The sequence below is a fragment of the Ambystoma mexicanum genome, chromosome 9 (assembly GCF_040938575.1).
Source record: "Ambystoma mexicanum isolate Mex_15411 chromosome 9, UKY_AmexF1_1, whole genome shotgun sequence".
NCBI classification, from domain to species: domain Eukaryota; kingdom Metazoa; phylum Chordata; class Amphibia; order Caudata; family Ambystomatidae; genus Ambystoma; species Ambystoma mexicanum.
In genome coordinates this window covers 432,608,125-432,626,806 of record NC_090931.1, presented here as the reverse complement: position 1 = coordinate 432,626,806, position 18,682 = coordinate 432,608,125, and the positions used below count along the sequence as shown (strand labels likewise).

General features: G+C 46.5%; 1 protein-coding gene across 1 annotated transcript in view; it reads left to right on the top strand.

Annotated features, from left to right (window-relative positions):
- The window catches only part of LOC138488135 (schlafen family member 13-like), a 434,878-nt gene that overhangs the window by 159,139 nt on the left and 257,057 nt on the right, over window positions 1-18,682 (top strand). The gene's annotated exons all lie outside the window — the stretch shown is intronic.

Here is an 18,682-nt window from a genome sequence, read left to right as displayed (position 1 = left end):
AAAAATATGCTCTCATTTCAGTGCATGACATTCTAAATATAGGTTTTTCAATGACTTTATTTGACCAGACTAACTGCACAAATATTATATTCTTTTTTTGTTTTGTCACTATTCCTCTTCTAGTTTAACATAGAATTTCTACATTTATTCTTACATGGAAACTCCTTTGCATTTTTCTTTACTTCTAAAACATTTGGAGAGTAGTACTATACTCCGACATGGAAGATCTACAACATATGTCATTATACTTCCATGGCCTATTGCATAATATTGTTTTTTTTTAACCAATTCCATTTTTACATCATAGCCCCTTCTTCCTCCAATTGACAGATTGTTTCACATAGAAATCTCATATTATTTTTATTTTGTAATTTCTTTTTAATATGTTTTTTTAAACCTTTTATAAAAACCATCCGTTGCATTCTATCTTCAAATCAATTTACCAAACCAATATTTACAAAGTCTCCAATTACCTTTCTTTTTACAAAAATAAACATCCACAATTTCATTTTACACTCAAAAGAACTAAAATGTCCTTCATGAATCTCGTTGCTGCCAATATAATCAAATTGTTTCCTCCAATTATAAACATATCCCACCATTCCTGCAGCGTTATATTTTTATAACGTTTAGCCACTTTGCTCATATATTTTCTTTTCATTATGTCCAGACCACTACACTTTGTCAATATGTGCTGAGAGGTTTTCACCTTGTCCTACCCCCCACAGAATCTGTAGGTGGGATCGTTATCCTGTATTTGCCTTCTCATATACACAACTTCTCTCATTGTCAAAATGTTCAATAAAGAGATCCCTATACGTAAAACTCCGAAATATGACCAGATACTTGGGCAGTTGATTTAGCGATCTCCTCTCATGCTCCGGATTTAATGGGAGTCTATATGAACTTCTTTGTGCTAGAGTATCTATCCGGTCCATTCGCTTTATCTGGAGCATGACCTTGTGGGGGTTGGCAACAAAGGTGGCTTCCATTTTATAGAGGGTCTGGAGCCACTCCCTACAGGGGCCCTTCAGGCATTCAGGATCCGTTCAGGCCCGTCTTCTCCCCTCGATCTTAAGATTTCTCCTCTTTACATTTTCATAACAGGCGCAGAGAGCTCCATCTAATCATGGTGCGCAAAGATTGAAGACCTAATTCAAACCTGATCAGAGAATTTGGAAGGGATTTAGGAAGGCCCAAGACCATTCTCCAAAAAATGCCCTCCAGCTTATCCCAGAACCCTTTGGGAATGTACGGGGCGGATTCTGCTCCATATATAAGAATCAGAATTACCTTTAGTCCATAAAAAGTTATTATGGGAACCAAAGTAAATTTACCGAACCTTTATGGATCCTTCTTGTCTGGGTAGTGTAAGGAACGCATGGTATCAAACTAAGACGGACACAAGTGATCACAGTTCAAGGGTGTTTATTAAACTGTAAAAACAGGTGAGATAAACGCCTAATCTAAACCTAAATCTAAGATGGGAGCAAGCTACGATCATCAAATAATAACAATACGGTCCTAGTGGTGTCTTAGTCAAATAAAAAGGGCATGTACTAAAAAAACAATTTCCAATCCTTACCGCTATGATACAAAGTAGTGTGGGATAATGTTCACAAGAAAAGAAAAGTGTTCTCAAAATAATAAAAGGATGTTATGGCCGGGGTCTCCCTTGCCTGCGTTTTAACCTCAGGACAAGGCGGGACTCTTGAGCACAGCACACTTCAGGGCTTCTCCGGCATGAGCTTACAGTTCCTTTCGACAATATCAGGGCCTTCTGTGGCCAAGTCCCTTTCATGCAAAGTCTCTTCCCTCAGAGGGCCTGATGAACCATAAACAACAAACAAAAGTTCCTTTCAATGAATCTTCACGTTGGGCGATTATTCTTTGCCTTTGGATCTCCCTCAGCCGGGCTTCGATCCATCTCTCAGTGTTAGCCTCCCTGTCAGGTTCACTACAGCCTTTCAGTCACCATATCACCAGCTGGTAACATTCAAGAGTCTCAATGTCCTTTTAAACAACCATTCACTTTGGACATCCCTTAGCCGGGTTCACACTTGTCGACACAATGTTCATGAGTGTATTCCTATTCGCCCTGGTTCGCAGGCAACCCTCAGCCGGGTTCACATTTTCCAAATATATCACAGCTCACTTTGCTTTATCACAATGCAGGATTCACTTTCCTTGGTTTTCTCTTGGCCTCCCTCTGTCAGGTTCACATAGCCATTCTAACACAGTTCACAATTCTATCCTCATCAGAAAAGCGGGGTTTCCTTCCCCTAGCTTTCTTTTGGCATCCCTGCATCGGGTTCACACTTGCCTTAGTTCACAATGTTCACAATCTTACCAGAAAGCGGGGGTTCCCTTCCCCTAGCTTTCTCTTGGCATCCCTCTGTTGAGTTCACACTTGCCACAGTTCACACAAAAAAGTCACTCTAGACCCCTTTGGTTCTTTCCTTTACCCAAGTCTGGGTCTCAGCCCCCAGTCAGGCTTTCCTTAAAGCCCCCCAGCCAGGCTTCACACAGTTCTATTTACACAGTTCACTTTGCTTTTTGCCATGTGTTAAGGGGGTTTGCTTAACCCTTGTATGACCACCTTGACACCTCACGCCGGCCTTCCCCTTGGTATTTGCAGTTTCAACAAACAGGTCCCGGTCAGTCTTCCGGACCACTCTGCACCTGGACCTTATCTGGGCTTTCTTTAAAGTTCAACTGAGATAAGTTCTTTGTTCATACAATGTTGCTTGCAAACTTGGGCCCAGCACAGTTCGGTTTACTTATCAGTTTCTCCTGACTCACCGGCTGTGCTGAACTTGCTGGATTCTCTTGCCTCAGGAGTCAACGATGGCACCACGGCGGCAAGCGCTCCCCCCCCCCCCGGCTATCAGCGCGGGAAGGCCCTATGTTCCGTTGACATCTCTCACACCACACGCCAGCTGTACTACCCGGTCTTGTGATTCCCTTTTTGGAGGCTTTGCAGGTCTGAGTTGAAAAGGGCAAGGGCAATTCCCTCCTCTTCGTCCTTTCAGTTCTTGCTGCCTTTCTCCTCCGTTTGAACTGCTGGTCCGGAATAGCTGCTTCCTTGTGCTTTCGGCCTTGCTCAGAGTGTGCTCTCGTACTCTGCCTTTTATCGCTGTGCTTAAGGGAAAGGGCAGTCAGGTGTGTTTCATTAGCGGCAATTGCCTGACTCTGCCTGACCCTTGTGTTGGGACATGTCAGGTAATGGCTCTGGTGTTAGTCCGTTGTTTGTCACAGCGTAGGAAAGTGTTTGTGTTGGAAAAGGAGGGGTAGAGTTTCTAGATATCCTACAGGGTAGGATGGGGAAAAGGTGTCAAAAGGAAGGGGGTACCTCGTCTCACCCTTCGGTGTCCCACTTCCACTCCCTGAAGAACCCTCATCCAGGTGATACTCCCCCACTAGTCCACCGCCAGGAACTGGATCCAATATGGCCGTATCCTGGCCACCTAGATGGCAGATCACTGGGGACTAGTAAGTGAGACACCTTCAGGATTTTCACAGTAGTCTTATAGTTTTCAATCTTAGTCCATCCCTCCAACAGTTTTCGCTCACATTACCGTTGAATGGGACTCCCAAATATACAATGGATTCCACACACTTGATCTTTGATGCACCCACCACTGGGGTAAATTTGGGTTTATTATTCCTATAGGCACTCGGGAGTACCATAATTCTAGTTTTTCCTTTGTTTATTCTCAATTAATTTGTCTTTAGGTATTATTCTAGGTGCTTCAGTCTTCTTTGTAGCCCTATCAGTGTTTCGTCAATGAGGACCAAATCATCCGCATATTACATCCACAGAATCACTTGATTATTTAATTTTGGGGGAAGGGCTTCACTCCCACCTGACTGGATTCCATATCTGACGGGTATAGATTGAATAGCTCTGGGGCCAAGGGACAACCCTGTTTCAAACCCCTGAATGTTTGAATTGCTTTCGTAAGTGTTCCCTTAAGAGACATCCTTATTTGGACTGTGGTGTACGAATAGAGGGCCTGAATTGCCTCCACCAAGTTCTGTCTTTTATCGAATAGCCCAGAGTCAGTCACCCACTTTTTAGATGCCTCAACGGAATGGACGCAAATATCTTCCAATGGGTGTCAAAAAGGGCAATCGCACCCTTCTTTAAAAATAGGGATGATCAGTGCCGCCCTCCAAGAGGGAGGGATCTCTCTGGCCTGTAGGATTTGATTAAACAACACCCTGCCGAAATCAACACAACGCACTGAGTTTTGTTTCAGCATGATGTTTTTCAGTTTATCTGGACCTGCCACTCTAAAGGAGTTCAACTTCTTGATTAAAACCACTGTATCTTCACGATCAAACTCAATGGACCAAGGAGAGCCTGCTCTAGTTGGCTTACAAAGGACCATTGGGGCCGAGGCTGCAAAGAGATCCGTAAAGAACCCTATCCAAGCTTTCTCTGAAACTGCTGGAATAATAGTGGCCAGTTGAAATTTTGCATTGATGTTAAGCAGCGCCCAAAGATCACAGGTATTCTTATTAGATATTATTCCCATTATCATTTCCGCATCCGCTTGCAAGCGTTGGGCTTTGTCGCTAGCAGACAATTTTTATACTGCTGCTTGCGTTTCCTTTTCAAGGACACATTATCACCAAACTGGAGGCGATCTATCCTACGAAGATTGGCTCCAAGGGTTTTCTTAGCCTTTCTCACTTCATTGTTAGGGTAATGCAATATCTCAAAATCTTGTTTGCTTCCTGTGTTAGATTTCATTTGGAAACTCGACTAGTCTACCCCTACATTACTAGATTCCCTGCCATTTTTGTACTGGCCCGTGATCTTGTAGGCCTCCCTAGAGAGTATTCGCAGTTGTTTCTCCCCTGGTTTATGTGCATATCAGCTCCCATCCGAACATCACATTCTCCCTCCCAGCCTTTAAACGCAAGCGAAAGGAGATGGTGGTCACTATCTGCCATTGGCTTAATAATTAGAGTCTCTAGACATTTGAGGAGACCACCAGATACGAAAATAGTAATCCAGGTGAGCTTTTTGGGAGCCACGCGACCATGTAATACTGTCCGGGATATCACCTCTCAGGCCACTGTTTACCATCGAAATATCACACTCTTTTAATTCTGACACCAAAAGCGCCACTTTTAGATAGAGAAGACTTAGGCAGACCTACCCCCATTTTGTCCACACACCTTATATTAAGTTCCCCACCGATCACTATATGGGGGTTCTTCATCTCCACCCAACACTCATCGATCATTTGATTGACTGACTTCACAAATTCATCTTCTCCAACCCAAGCAGGATTCCAATATAGATTGAGCAGGACCAATAACCATGAACTTTTGTCAGAAACCCTCTCCCACTGTAAAAGCACTAACTGAACAAAGGGATTTGGATTTCTTGTTTCTAACATCTTAAGGTGTCATGTCAGGACAAATCTACCTCGGGGGGTGTGGATCACTATGCCCCCCCCCCTGCTCTTATATCTCAGGGCGATTTGTGCACTGTGTTGCTGCTAAGTTACTATACTATGGACACACTAACATAAGCTATTACCATAACCATAAGAATAGACAAAAAACGAAATAAAATGCACAAGGGCCACAAAATGAAAACAGTCAGTTTCAATTATAACAATAGAATACATTTATTCATGCACAGCAAGGCATGATGCAAACACTACTATAATGCAAATATCGAATTTGCACCTTTTATGCTTTTGGTGCAAATCTACAATGCAATGCAATAACTATAAGCTTTACAGGCTTCTAATGTAAGCAATCTAATAGCAACTCCAATCCACACCATTCCTCTCTAATCCACACCACACTTCACACTCTCTCTCTAAGACAATCCCTGTCTGATTACCCCATCTATCATGTCAGCCAAAGCTCTGTGTGAGTGTCTGTCCTAATTCCCCATGCACGTGTCTTATTCAGATCGATACTCCCTTCTTGCCATGTCTCTCCTCTCCAGCTAACTCTGCAACCAGCCAGTCAGAGACAGGCATCTCAGTGGTCTCCCTCTGCCAGTCTCCCTGCCAGATCAATCTCATCAGCTCTCATCAGATTGCTTTCCCAATGCTTCCTCTCTCAGAGAGCAGCTCCATCCAAAACTCCTCTCCTATGCCACCGCCAAACATCTCTCTTCCATCTCAGAGAGCAGCTCCCTCGATCTCAGAGTCAGTGAGCATCTCCTTCTCGAACTTCATCTAGAACTAGATCTCCAACTACAACCCAGAGAGTAGACCATCAGAGAGCAGCATGCCAAATCTCAGAGCCTCACCTCTCATTATACTGTTCAATGACGTACATACATATCCATGGTTAGATGTCTCTCTAAGCTAAAATGCCTCTCTATCTGTCAGCATTTCTAAATCTGAGCAGTGCTTAAAAGTCTTGATGCATTGCGTGTTCTGCTCAATCACTGTGTGTTCTGCCATCGTGACATTTTTACATCAGATCTATACCATGGCCGCCTTCTGTCTGCGTACACCATCCTACCATCTCCTCATATTTCTCCATTCACTCCATTGAAATCCCTCTCTTCTGCATGTCTCTCCGTGCAAGGCAAAGCACTCCATGCATGGCCCCCACCATCTCTGTCTGCGAACACCAGCCCAGGGTTGATAATACCATGCCCTTCTCCGCTCTCTACTAAGGCAAATGCGTCCTCTTATATCTGTCTGCTAAGAAACTGTTTATGCATTCTTCGTTCACTGTAACTCATAACATCTTTCGCAGTCCGTGACGCTTCTCTGTTCTCATTCAGTGTGGCTTCAGAATGCCATAGGCCTCATGCTTTATCTAGTGCTTACTCTCTCTCTCGCAATGACAAGCGCTATACATACTGCAGACTCAATGCATACTTATGCGTGTCTCGAAATGCATACATAATAAATAACAACATATTTCTACATGTGTCTACATGTCTCTACAAATATAACATGTGTCTCTACATGGCACTTCAAATATAACAGGCCTCATTCTAGCAAATGGCTACATAATATGTGGATAATGGATAACTAATATCACACTAATCAATACTAATCAGAATGAATGATGGATAACTAAATCTTTAAATGGGTAATGATTCTCTAAAATGATAACAAACCAGGCTTCTCCATACAATCTGGTTTCACAAAGGTTTCACCCCAGTTTCAATAGCGTCAATAAGCCGGCTGAAGGTCTTCCCGCCTGTCTTTTCTGGGCTGGATTTAGACAAACTTCTAAGCCATAACAAATCGACTTGGGAAGACAGCCAAGTCACCTGCATGCATAATATATCATAATTGGAGAAGTTCAGGCCATCCTCGTTGAAAGATGCACACAGCCCCTTGTATTCTATGAGGCCAGATCTAGGGGGACATTTTCCTGTGGCTCTGGGAGTTATGAGCCCTGTGCATGCGCCAATGAGCCCGCCAACCACGACCCGTCGGCAAGAGACTCTCGTTCTGCTATTTCCCCTGCTCATCTTCACCATTCTGCTTATACCTGTGGCTCGATCAAAGGTAACTTTTAAAGACATTGCCTTGTCCTCTGTCAACACAGCGTGGTTAGGATCGCGCTTGGATCTTAAAGAGGGAACATTTTGGCCCACCTTTGCTTGTTTATTATATTTATTCCCTGGCATACCTCCTAGAGTGCCATCCAGTTGTCCCACATCTGGATTCCTGGAGGCTTACAACTTAAAATCGGTACCATCAGATATTTGAAGCAATCTGAAAAAGTCTGAAGCCGCTTGCAATAGGGAATTTTTTACCACTATTGAGTGTAGATGTACAATAACCCAGTCTAGTCGGGTTTTGTTTACAAATGCCACGATCTTAATATCTGAGTTTAGGTGAACAATATTACAATTTTAGAATGTTTTTCCTGTTCATGATTAGGCCATTTCTCTCTGGAATTAGCCTCTCTGTCGTGACTTTAAATGGTACCAGAGTTTTCAAACTCGACTGTAACCTCCTGTTGCCCTCTTCACTTTGGTTTAAGGTGATAGAAGGAGAAGTGGTAGCACGTTTTGTTTCTTCCCCAGTTAGTGCCTCTTAGGTATATATGTGTCGCTTCCCGGCTATCTATCGCCCGATCTCCATCACTCCTTTCCTGGGCAAACTCTTGGAAAAGCTGGCCATCTCCTAGCTTAATCTTCAAACTGAATCTGTTGGTTGCCTCCATGACCATCAGTCTGGCTTCAGAGCCGCCAGAAGCACAGAAACTGCTCTCCTGAACATCCGTGAAGACCTGCTCTCAAATCTGGATTCTAATACCCTGTGTCCTCATCTTACTTGATCTCTCTTCTGCCTTTGACACGGTCAACCATGCCATCCTGCTCAACCGTCTCCGTGATAACCTAGGTATCACCGATCAGGCCCTTCACCTGGCTGACCTCTTTCCGCTCGAATCGACACTCCCAGGTCCAATTTGGGTCCTTCCTCTCCTCTATCTCTCTCTCTAACTGTGGGGCCTAACCTCTCTCCCTGGCTGTTCAACCAATACCTGGCACTTCTTGCCCACCGCATTGCCGCTCTCTGCCCCAACTTTCAGTGCAATACAGATGACACTCAGCTCATTTTCAGGCTCCCCTCTGCCACCTCTTCTCCATCTCTCATTTCTGACTGTCTGTCTGCTATCCAGGAGTGGTGTGCCGCCAGTGATCTCTGCCTTAATGCCAGTAAGACTGAGAATCTCCTCATCGGCACACCTGCTCCCTCCTTTCTTGTCACTCTCTAGCCGGCCTCTCTTTGCCCTCTCCCTGCTCCCACCTGTGAGGCTAAAAACCTGTGGGTCGTCTTCGACTCCTCACTCTTCTTCTCTCCTCACATCTCCAACGTCTCTAAGAAGTCACACTACCAACTGCACCTCCTCAGAGGTGTTCTTCCTTTTCTCTCCTTCCCCCAGATGCTCACTGTCTCCAGAGCTATGGTTCTCTCTAGGCTAGACTACTGCAACACCCTCTTTCTAAATCTGCCTGCTTCTACTCTCCGCCCTCTGCAACTCACCCAAAACAGGACTGCAAGACTTGTCCTTTTCCTCAAGCCCAGGGATCGTTCCTCTCCAGGACTTAAATCTCTTCACTGGCTCCTAATGGCTGCGAGGAGTACATGCAAAACCCTCTGCATTGTCCACAAGGCCTTCTTGGGCTGGGGCCTCAATACCTTCAACTTCCTCTTTGTAAATATCTTCCTTCTCGAGCCCTTCGCTCCTCCGCCTCCAACTCCCTCAGGGTCAGTCGCTTCTCAAAGCAATGAGTTGGTGGTAGATCTCTTTCCTCGGCTGGGGCTCCCTCTGGAACCACCGCCCTGCCTCTCTGAAACTTAAGGAGAACCATCTCTGGTTCCGGAAGCACTACAAGACCTTCCTCTTTGCTTCTGCTTTCTTTCTTCCTCTCCCCTGCTGAACTCCTGGTTGAAATTGAAATTGCACTGGTCTCCTGGGTACCCTCTGATCTCGGCCCCAGGTCCTCTGCCTGCCAGTTGCACTCCTGCACTGGTTGCCCCCCCCGGCAACCCTTGCACTCAGGGTCTGTTTCTGTATCCCTACAGTCACCTACCAGCCCTTGACACTTGATGTCTACACTTACCCTTGCACTTGCCACCAGCTGGCCTCCAATTTATTTATTTGTATTTATTAGTATTTATTTGTTCTACTGTGTGATCCCATGTACTGCCCCCTCCTCTCCCCCCCCCTGCACTTGTGCAATCTCAATGTCACTTGGCCTAGTAAGATCGTTGTCTGTCTTCCCTTTGTTCCCCCTCCCTTGCCTCGTCACGCCTTGAAACACTTGTGTATAGGCACGTTATAAATGCCATATCATATATCAAGTACTCACCCAGTTTTTATTTGCATTTTTTTAAAGCGCTCACACAGCCCGGGGACATCAAGGCGCTGTTACAGAATTCTTTTTTTTGTTTGTTGTTGTCTTAGTTGCATATTTATAATGCGCTTAAATACCCAGAGGTTTCTAAGCGCGGACCCGGGAATCGAACCTGTGTTGCTTCGTGTCGTCTTGCTTCCAAGGCGAGCACGTTGCCACTGAGATATCCTACCGGGACAGATTGCGTGGCAGACCAGATTCCTTAGACTGGGTAATTGACAAATCCAAGCCCGTCCTTAGCCTGGGTCTCCTCACTTGAGGAAGATTTACAAATCAAACGAAAGAGCAGGAGGACCACACCGCTGTAACCCAGGCTGTAAAGGAAAGCGGAAAACGATTACATGTAGAAATGTATTGCCATAAACAAAGTAGAACAGTTTGGAAAGAGTAGCCTACACAATGTGGGTTCTCTCTTCTCCCACTGGGTGATGGTAGGTTTAGATATCCAACCTGGTCTAACCTCACTATGATAGGAATTGTCACTAACAAAACCCCACACTAAATCCAGGAGTGAATATAATTGTAGACTTCTGGGGCTTACCAGGACAGTACAAAGGATGATGATCAGTTCAGAAGCAATTGAATCCAGTGAGAACAAACGTCAGGCAGAGGGAAGGATTAGTATGGGCCTAAAACCCGAACGGCACGAGGGACGTGCTAGATCCGGGTAGGTGCACTGTTGTCTATCTGCAAAGCTTCCCGGTATTAGTGCACAGAAGTTAATGTGGATCGGGGTGTCCAGTTAAAGTACAGAATGCAAAAGGATCGAATGCCAAAGGTGAGAGTCAATTTGACTGAAAACAAAAGGGTTGTTTTTTTGTTTTTTTTTAGTAATTCTTTTTTTTGGGTTTCTGTTTTTGTTTTACCACAAAAAAGAGGGTTTGGGGGGACCAACCTGTCCCCAAATCCCCAACCCCCCAAAAATGTTTTTTTTTTAAATTCGACCCTTTGGTTTTCGGTCCTTTTGATTCGACCCTTTGGTAATTCGATCCTTTATATTCTAAACTTTGACCTACAACCGTGGATCGGGTCTGGAAGGAAGTTATCAGGTCCTGTGTGGTTATTTGTAGAGAGTAAGGTATGAGTTGAAGAAGACAGACAATAGCAGCTCACAGGAACAGCAATGGAGAGTAACGCTATGTAATGAAGCGACCGCAGCCATTAGCCACGTTCTAACCCTGCAAATGAGTTGTCCGTGCGATGGAGTACAATCACTTTAAAGGAGTAGTCGGGGAACAGGCCGAGGTCAATTACTGTGAGGTTCTGAGAAGAATCAGTGGTCCGATGTGCAGGCAGTCCAGTGAGCAGGCAGGGTTTTGTTATCAGGTAGTCATGGGAGTAGCCGAATCAGTAGACAAAGGAAAGACAGAAATAGGCTGTAGATGAAAGCTTCAAGTGCAAAGACAAAAACACACTAGTTGACTTTAATCAGAAGCAGCGTTCTGTGCGGAAGAGGGCGCTGTATACAGAAGCGTTGTCCGGAGCAATGCGGCTGTCAAGACATGTAGTTCTATCACGTGACCACTAGCGCACGCAGAATATTCATGGAATGCAGCGTTATCAGACATGTCTTTGCACTGCGCGTCTCCATGGCAATCTCCAGCGTTGATAGAAGGGAGATGCAACGGAACAGAATGAACGAAACACATGTTTTTCCTCTTTCGGTGCGAAGGAACATAGAACGCTGAATCACGGCCCGTCAGGACCTTGACAATATGTTCCCTTAACCAATCCCTCCCTTCAATAGGTTTTACAGTTTGCCACGTAGGATGACGTCATAGCTGACGTACATTGAGGTATAAAACCTTTGTATAATTAAATGTGGGTGTGAGTGTGTGGACTACAGCTTGTTGTTCGCCAGATTGTTCTACTTTATTTTATGCTGATAATAAAGTAGCACTTTTCCATATTCTTTGAGCATGTCTGTTTATTTGGGTCCGAGATCGTTATTGGTAATTCCATCTAGCACATGAGAAGCTTCAAGGTGCTAGAGCACAATGTTAACTTAGGTTAACTAAAATACCATGACACATTGAGAATATATGGCCAGACTGGAGCCATCAATGTAGGTTAGTCTAGCCACGTAATAACTCTTATCATGTTTGCTTTATCCTTGATGCCAAGTAAAGAATGCGATGCCACAGTAAAATGATATGCAGACTGGCACTATTAGTGTTGCCAGTCTATCCACGTAATAACACTTATCATGCTTGCTTTACCCTTGATGTACAGTAGAATTTACTGTGCATTAAGGGTAAAGCAAACATGATGAGTGTTATTACACGGATAGACTGCCCTACATTCAACGGGATCCAGCCTAGCCACGTAATACCACTTATCATGTACATAACACTTGATTTACCCTTGATGCACAGTAAGATTGACTTTCCCTGTAATGTACTGTGCCTCAAGGGTAAAGCAAACATGCTAAGTGTCATTACATGGCTAGACTGAACGTAGGCCATTCTACCCACATAATAACACTTATGTTTGCTTTACCCTTGATGCACAGTATTCAAGGGTAAAGCAAACAGAAGTAGTATTACGAGGCTAGACTGGCCTACAGGGGATGTAGGCCAGTCTATTCATGTAATAACACTTATCATGTTTGCTTTACCCTTGGTGCACAGTAAAGTATCTTTACTGTGCATCTACTGTGTGGAGACTGCTGGGGGCATGGCAGAACCCACCCCTAAATTGTGCAGCCCCTTTCCACCCTTCACACACAGACACATGCTCACATAAAACATGTTCACCCACGCATTCATATATCAATCAAACAACTTCTTGAATCTACGGCTACGCTAACTATCGTCCAATCACTGACTCTTCTTTTGTGCCTAAAATATTGGATCGCTCCGCTTTTCAACTTCAAGCCCACTTAGAATCTCACCATCTACTGGGTGATCGTCAATCTGGCTTTCAACCTGGTAGGGGCAAAGAGATAGCCCTGTTAGATGACAATGACTCTCTTCTGCAGATAATGGACCTCAGTCATGTGGGTCTGCTGATGCTCCTCGACCTCTCAGCAGCACTCAAAACCTTTTTCTTCGCCTCTGCTTTTTCTCCTCCTCTCCTCTGCTGACCTCCTGGGTGTTACCGACACTGCACCGGCTACCTGGACACCCTCTGATCCCTTACCCAGGTCCCTCCCCCGCCAGCATCACACACTTGCACTGCCCACCTGGCAACCCAATTGTTTATCTATTCACATGTACTGCACTGTCCCTCCCGCCTTTCCATGCACTTGCGCGATCTAAATGACACCTGGCCTAGTAGGATTGTTGTCTGTCCTCCATTTGTTCCCATCCCTTGCCTCGTCGCGCCTTGAAACACTTGTGTATAGGCACATTATAAATGCCATATCATATCATATCACTTGACGCCATCGACTTCTCTCTATTGTGCTAACACTTAAGATAGGTTTCCGGATTCTCATATTCTGCAGTTGCTTGGTTATCATCATTCTTAAATAATCGTAAATCATGTGTTAAAATTGTTCCACACATCTTAAGAGCAGAGCCAGTTAAATGTGGGCTCCCCCATGCGACTTGTAGTTCTCCTACTCTTTTTCACATATACATGAAACCGCTGCATTATCTGCCGATTAATTTGGGAGCAGTGTTTCAGAACTGCGGTGAGGATACCCAGTTGATGTTTTGCCTAGATCAGGATCCGGCTACCAACTGTGACCATATTCAGTCCAATTTTAAATGTATCGAACTATGGATGGGCCAAAACTGGCATGGTTTGAATCAAGGTAAGACGGAAATTCTGCTGTTGGATTCAGCCTAGCACTTTCCAAATTGTTATTAACTTACCCTGATTTCAAACTAGGGGAACACACTATTCAGGTTCAAATGAAATTTAAACATTGGACATGATTTTTGATTCTGCTTTCTCCACGGTCCCTCAAATCAATTTTGCACAGAAAACGTTAAAATATTTTCCTATGCTACTTTGACAAATTAGGCTTCTTCTCTCAGAGCAGCATTGTTCTATCCTTGTCAGTCCCTTGGTGGGATCCAAGCTGGACTATTGTAATTCTTTTTCTGATGTTTGTTAATCTGCTTAGAACTCCTCGAGAGACATTGCAGATTTCATCTCCTCGACCTTTGGTCGTTTTCCTATATTAATATAGAACGTATCGATCCCCCCCCTCGACGCTGTTGTGAAGCTGTCTCCGCCGAGCAAGATCTTCGACGGAGGGGACGAGCGGAGGAGATCCTTCGGCGTTGCCGAACACGTGGCCTGGCCTCGCAGGCCATATACAGTAGGGAGAGTGGGGGTCGTGGGACATCTCTGGTTCTTTTCTGAGAATGCCTTTCCTTTTCCCCTTCCTTTCCCTTGGGGTGGTTATCACGATTTATTGCCTCGGCTATGGAGAGGACACCCTTTAGGCTTTGCCCGCTTTGCAAGGGCAAGTTTACTTGGAAGGACAAGCATTCACGGTGTAACCGCTGCTTGCCCCTCGATCACAAAGAGGAGGGTTGCACGGCTTGTCGGCTTCTTAAGCCTAAGACTCTAAAAGACCGTAGGGTCAAGAGGTGGGCGGCCTACGCTATGTCGAAGGCCAACGCTGCACCCACCGTTGCTACCTCCGACAGTGACGAGGAACGTGATACCACGACCTCCGCTACGGAAGTCGAAAACCCCCCTAGAGAGCGCACACGCGCTTCGTCGTCTGTCCCCGGCCCCGACGGGCTCGGCTCACGCCCTGCTTATGGGGATGAACACCCCGGCGACATTGACGCACACAAGACCACACATAAGCACACAACCCATGGCTCTTCTTCGTCGAAGGCGAAGAGAGCATCAGCGCCCAAGGAGACACAGGTTCCACCGGCGGCCTCCTCGGACCGTTCGGGTTCGAAGCCCCTCTCGCAACCGCAGCCGCGACCAGCGACTGGGCTTTCGGCAAATAAGGGCGCCGCCCCCAAATCATCGGCCGGCGCGCATCAGCAGAAAGCGCATGCCGCCGTAGAGCGATCGACACCCATAACGTCGAAACCACAGCCCTCCGCTGACAAACGAGTCGCTGAGAGCTTGGCGAGGATCGTGGTAGCCGACGCCCACAAGCGTACGCCGAAAGACACGTCGAGCGCTACGCAGAGGTCGAAAGACACGCCGAAAAAGCCCGAAGAAAGGCAGGGACTATCTCCTTCAGTCGAGGGGATTCCCAACACACCTGAAGGCTTTTCGGAGGGCGACGGGACACTTTCCTCAACGTTGTGGGAGAGGTTAAGCCGTTTTCAGCTACAAGACACTATTTTTCCCCCGCTAGACCGCTCAGGGGTACCCCATGAAACCATGGAAAGGCTCCATCTCTGCATGGAAAGAATGGAGAGGTTTATGAATACCCAGAACCCTCCCACTCCCAAGAGAATAAGAGAAGGGCCTCAGGAGGACCCCAGGGCCGAAATTCCGAGACTAGTCAATCCCCAACAGGACACAGCCTCAGACTTCCATAGTGTGTATGACCTCACTGGGGAAGAACATTATTGTGAGGAAGAGGATGATTTTATGGATGAGGAAGAGGGACGGAACCAGGAGGAAGTTCTGGAAGACAGCCCAGACTTGGTAGGAGAAGGCTTCGGAGAAAATCCAGAAGAAGGACCTTCTCACCCCTGGCAATCCCCTTCAATATATTCCGACACTGATGTCCTCAACCTAAATCCTCCAGACAATTCACCTATTAGAAACACGTCTCCCATTGACGATCAGCCCACATTTAATGCCCTGTTGCGCAGAGCAGCAGCACATTTTGAACTGGACACTGGGGAGCTCTCTCCTGAATTAGACTTTGTGGAAAGAGTAATTAAGGAGAAACCCCCGGTCAGTCAGACCATTCCCCTCCTCGCTTCGGTGAAGAGAAGAATCATCCCTTCGCTGTCCACACCCGCATTAATCAGAGGGGTCAATCCTAGAATTGAAAAACTTTTCACTCCTTCACCCTCAGACCCGCTGTACATCAGGGGACATTCCATTCCGGATTCCCTGGTAGTAACCAATACAAGAAAGAGGGCAGGGGTACCACTTTCCACCAGTGAGGCACCACCTGACAAGGAGGGCAAGCGGTTATATGCCCTTGCAAAAAGAGTTACATCCTCGGCTGCCTTTTCGGCAAGAATTGCGAACAACAATTCTTTGCTCGCTAGCTATGCGGAGCGCAGTGGGCCAAACTGCGCAAAGACGCCGAAGAAGCGCCGGAACCTTTACGTACACGCCTGCTTACAACTATTGGCGAAGGAACCCAGGTCAACCAGAGTATTGTAAAAAACTCTCTAGATGCTGCAGAAACAGCGGGACGTTCCCTGGTTCAAGGAATACTCCTAAAACGCCACGTATGGCTGCGCAACTCAGGGTTCAAACCGGAGACACAGGCGTCTTTAATAAATAAACCTGTTGAAGACTCAAACCTCTTCAGGAAAGCGGTGGATGAGGCTCTGGAGATGGCTAAAAAAGAGTTCGATACTATCAAAACTCTTGACCAAATCTCTAAGCCCTCTACCAGGCGCGGCTATGGCAACAAACGCTTTTTTCGTGGCCAACGCCAACAACAAAACCAGCAGCAACAGTACCCTGCCACCAATTTCCAGACCAATAGTGGGCAGTACAGCCAAAGAGGCCAGCGTCGGGGCAAAGGCAGAGTCCGGGGGTCCACCCCCAGAGGCTCCCAAGCCCCCAACAACACCAAGTGACGCGAAGATTCGCGTCCCCTCCCATGCAACACCGGTCGGGGGCCGGATAACATCCTTTCTTCCAACATGGGAGGGTATAACGTCAGACCGCTGGGTACTTTCCACCGTAGCCCACGGATACTGCATCGAATTCAACAGTTCCCCAACATACAAACCCCCGAGGGGACGTCGCATGACACCGGAACATCTTGCCATCCTTCTCCAAGAAGTACAACAACTGCTGGAAAAAGGAGCCATAGAGGTCGTACCTCTATCTCAGGTAACGGAAGGTATTTATTCAGTGTACTTCCTTGTACCCAAAAAGGATCTAACCATGCGCCCTGTATTAGATCTGCGCCCAGCGAACAAGTTTATCAAACCCCAAAAGTTTCGTATGGTGACCTTACAAGAAGTGATCCCACTGCTATCACAGGGAGATTACATGACAACATTGGACATGAAAGATGCATACTTTCATATTTTAATGTTGCCAGCGCACAGAAAATACCTCCGGTTCATGATAGAGGGCAAACACTACCAGTTCAGAGTGCTACCCTTCGGCATAGCATCAGCACCAAGGGTATTCACAAAGGTGCTGGCAGTGGCAGCGGCCCACCTGCGCAGGTTGTCCATCCCAGTTTACCCTTACCTCGACGACTGGCTCATAACAGGGGATTCTTATGAAACATGCTTCTCCAATACCCAAAAGACTGTAGACCTTTTGCTCCAGTTGGGCTTTTCCATCAACGAAAAGAAGTCCAGCCTAGACCCCAGCCAAATCAAACAATTCCTAGGGGCTCTAATTCAAACAAAGGACGGCCTCGTCTTCCCCTCCAAAGAGAGGGTCCAAAACATGCTGTTTCAGATCCCTCAATATGTGACCAATCGAGAGGTGACGGTACGCAAAGCAATGCGCTTGCTAGGCATGATGGCGTCGTGTATTTATTTGGTACCTCACGCGCGCCTGCGCATGCGCCCAATGCAAGAGTGGCTCAACAGCCAGTGGTGTCAGGCCAGCGGACTATGGGACGATCTAGTGGTGGTCTTGCAGGCCTTAGTTCTCTCGCTACGGTGGTGGACAAAAGAAAACCTGGGAAAAGGGAAGCCTTTTGCCACACCCGCGGCGGAAGCCACTCTAACCACAGACGCATCCCTCACAGGATGGGGGGCTCACCTATCCCATCAGACTGCTCACGGAGTGTGGACTCCGAACGTAGCATCCAAACACATCAATTTTCTGGAGCTACTAGCGGTGTTCAAGGCGCTAAAAGCCTTCCAGGAGCACCTACAAGGCAGGACAGTGATGGTCCTTACAGACAGCACCACAGCCATGTATTACATCAACAAGCAGGGAGGAACCCACTCTCCAGGACTATCCAAACTGGCCCAAAATATATGGAACTGGCTCTCAAACAAAATATGTTCCTACTGTCACAACATGTACCAGGGGAACTCAATCTGCTGGCAGACAAACTCAGCACAGATTTCCCCCTGCCCGAAGAGTACGAATGGCGACTGCACGAAGACATCGTCTTCGACGTCTTCACGCAATGGGGATTCCCAGAAATAGACCTGTTCGCAACCCTGGAGAACTCACAATGCCAAAGTTACGCCTCCAGGTACCCCCAAAACCAATCCAAGGGGAACGGTCTATCGATTAAATGGTCAGGGAAATTTGTTTACGCTTTTTCCCCGACACCCCTTCTCAACAAGGTGGTGCACAAGATGCACCAGGAACAAGTAACCATGATACTGGTGGCCCCAATGTGGGCCCGACAGCCATGGTTCGCTCACTTGATGGAGATGTCTCTATCTCCCCCAGTGAAACTCCCCTGCCCGTACAACATGCTGTCACAAGACAAGGGCAGGACTCTGCATCCATGCCCCCAAAACATGAACTTAGCAGCCTGGCTCCTGAGATCATAGAATTTGGACATCTACAGCTCCCGCAGAGATGCATGGACATCCTCAGGGAAGCCAGAAAACCTAACACTCGCCACTGCTATTCTAGCAAGTGGAAGAGATTTGTCAGCTGGTGCAGAGGAAAGAGCATCAACCCGATTGACTGCTCTCCCACACATATTGTTCTATACCTGACCCATTTATTGGATTCAGGTCTAGTGTTCAA